Raw genomic sequence first — 3051 nt, forward strand, 5'->3', positions numbered from 1 at the left:
AAGGACACACTGACAAAGGAGATTAATCAGAACTGACTTTGACAAGCACTGTGGCAATTGGACAATTAAAACAGACATTCGGATGGCGGGGAAGAAGAACAAACTGGGGAGGAGGGTGGAGAGAATGGTGCGGCAATGAAGGAGTGAAAGCCCAGAATCCCTTGAAACTAATAAAATTTAATAATTAAAAAAAAACCCCGCGGTATGCACACGACACATCCTGGCTTACTGAACTTGAGGAGAACATGAGGGATATGCCACAGAAGGTCAAGGATGTGAGTTGGCAGCATGGATTGAAGCTCCACATCAAGAAAACAAAGATTCTCAGCCTTGGGCCAACTAGCAGCTCCATGATGGACAGAGAAGAGATTGAGACTGTTGATAACTTCAGTTTGATTGGTTCCACAATCCGCAAAACTCTTGGCACCAGCAGTCAGGAAATGAAAAGATGAATTGCATTGGGAAAGTAACTGTCAGGGACCTTTGTAGAGTACTGAAGAGCAACACTGTCAGTCTGGAGACCAAGGTGTGTCTGATGAAAGCTATGGTCTTGGCACTGGCTTGCTATGCATCCGAGAGCTGGACAATAAGTAAAGATGCTAGAAAAAGGATCCATGCTTTTGAGTTGTGGTGTTGGAGAAGACTGTTAACCATCGTGTGCACTGCCAGGAAAACAAACAGGTCTGTCCTGGAGAGGGTCCAAGCAGGCTGCTTCTGACCAGGCTGCTTTCTGGAGGCAAGGCTTTTGAGGCTCAGTCCACCTACTTTGGGCACATGGCCAGGAGAGGCCATTCCTTGGAGATAGACATCATGCTTGGAAGGATGGAAGGGGAACAGCACAGGAAAGGAAAGCCTAGGATGAGATGGATGGACACAGTAACTGGGTGTGGCGATTAATTTTGTCGGAGATGATGAGATGGGCTCAAGACAGGGCAGGTTTCACAGGCCACTTGATTGATGGCTTAGAGCAACCACCAGATCCCTCCCCTTGTGGCTGGCGCCTGACCGCTGGTGAGAAACGACATCAAAGCGGCCGCCAGGTGGCGACAGAAAACCACCAGGGACTGCGGTTCACCTGGCTGGCTTCCAGGCACTGCCCGCTGGGCTCTGCTCCTCCCCTCCCACGCCCTGCACCAGCACCTTAAAAGCGAGGAAAAGGAATTTTCTTCTATTCTGTTCCAGAAAATAGAGCATGTGGACTACAAAAGCATTACATACACGAAAGTAGGGAACAGGTTGATTGTATCCATTTAAACTTAATTCGGTATTAAAGGACAGAGATAAGTATCCTAGGCAAAGAAACATTAAGTAAATATTAGTCAGTAAGTAGACATTAAAAAGAAAGACTGTACTCAAAACTCTTTGAGATTCCAGGAAAGAAAATGATATAGCAAAGAGTACAACTGCGTGAAAAAGAAATTGCAAGGCTTGAAAAGAACTTTAAATTCAGCAACACAAAAAGAAACAATGATCATGAAAGACTCAGCACCACCACGTGCGGTTCACGCTGACGCATGCTTACAACGGAGCCCCAGACACAGCGCACACTGTGAATACAGCACTCACATGGCTCACAGCGCACACGTGCACACACACGTTCACCGCACAGACACAACATACAGCACGCACCACACACAAACACACACAGCCCGCCACCCACATCACGTCATGACAGACCATATCACACACAACATCATAGACGGGCGCATGCAGAAATGCAGCACAAATCACACCAAAGGAGACGCCCACCGACACCACGCATTGAAACACGCACAAACAGCACACACCGCATATGAATATCAAAGTCACACACACACACACACCCCACACCCCACACCACACACACAAACACACAGAACCCCTTTGTCTCTTCCAGCCTGCAGAGACATCCCCCGCCTCCACACAGGCATGAACTGAAGGGTTCCAGAGCAGCATTAGTGGCTGCTTAGGCCGAGAGATCCAGGCGTGGAGCCCCCTGGCGGCAGCTTCCGCTCATACACGCTCACATCGGCCAGGATTGGTTCCTAGGAGCCTCTGATGGAGTGCCTTTTCCTTCAGATCCTTCGCTTTCATTTGAAGGAAAATATAGCTATTTACCTTTTTATCCAACAAGCCACACAGATTGTGTTCAATTGGATCAATTGAAAATCCCACAATAATGGACATTTGATTTAGATTCCTCTAAGTCCAAAAAACATTTGGAGCAATATGTGAACAGAGAACTGCCAGATGTGCAGGCTAGATCCAGAAAAGGTCGTGGTACTAGGGATATTCTAGCTAATGGTAGATGGATCTTGGCAGAAAGCAGAGAATACTAGAAGAGTGTGGATCACAACAAGCTATGGCTGACTCTGAGAAGAATGGGAAACCCATAACACTAGATTGTGCTTGCTAATGCAAAACCTAGACTTGGACCAAGAGGCAGTCGTCAGAACAGAGCAGGGAGACAGTGGATGGTTCAAAATCAAGAAAGGGGTCCATCAGGGATGTATTTTGTCTCCATACCTTTTCAGTCTGTATGAAGAAAAGATCATCTGAGACTTCAGCTGGGCTGTATGAGGAGGAATGTGACATCATCAACAACCTGCGTTATGTGGATGACACAAACCTGCTTGCTGAAACTGAAGCGGACTTGAAGCGCTTGCTGGAGAAGGTCAAGGACTGTAGTCTTCAATACGGATTGAAGCTCAACATCAAGAAAGCAGAGAGTCTCACCACTGGACCAATTGGCAAGATCAGTACAGATGGTTAAGAGAGATTGAGCTAGTTAACACTTTCAGGTTACTTGGTTCCACAGTCAACACACTTGGTAACAGCAGCCAGGAAATCAGGAGATGAATTGCATTGGGAAAGTCACCTAAGAGGGACCACTCAAGAGTACTGAAGAGCAATGACATCAGGCTGGAGACTAAGGTGCGCCTGATCCAGGCTATAGTCTTTGCAATGATGTGCTATGCATCGGAGAGTTGGACAATGAATAGAGATGATAGAAAGAGAATTGATGCCTTTGAGCTGTGGTGTTGGAGAAGAGTGTTGAATATACTATACCAT

General features: G+C 46.7%; 1 pseudogene; it reads right to left on the reverse strand.

The window, feature by feature from the left end:
* LOC102858203 overlaps nt 1-3051 on the reverse strand; it is a 37715-nt pseudogene that overhangs the window by 27557 nt on the left and 7107 nt on the right.

Source organism: Elephantulus edwardii, unplaced genomic scaffold, assembly GCF_000299155.1.
Source record: "Elephantulus edwardii isolate Elephantulus edwardi_28Jun2011 unplaced genomic scaffold, EleEdw1.0 scaffold00350, whole genome shotgun sequence".
In the NCBI taxonomy this organism is placed as follows: Eukaryota; Metazoa; Chordata; class Mammalia; order Macroscelidea; family Macroscelididae; genus Elephantulus; species Elephantulus edwardii.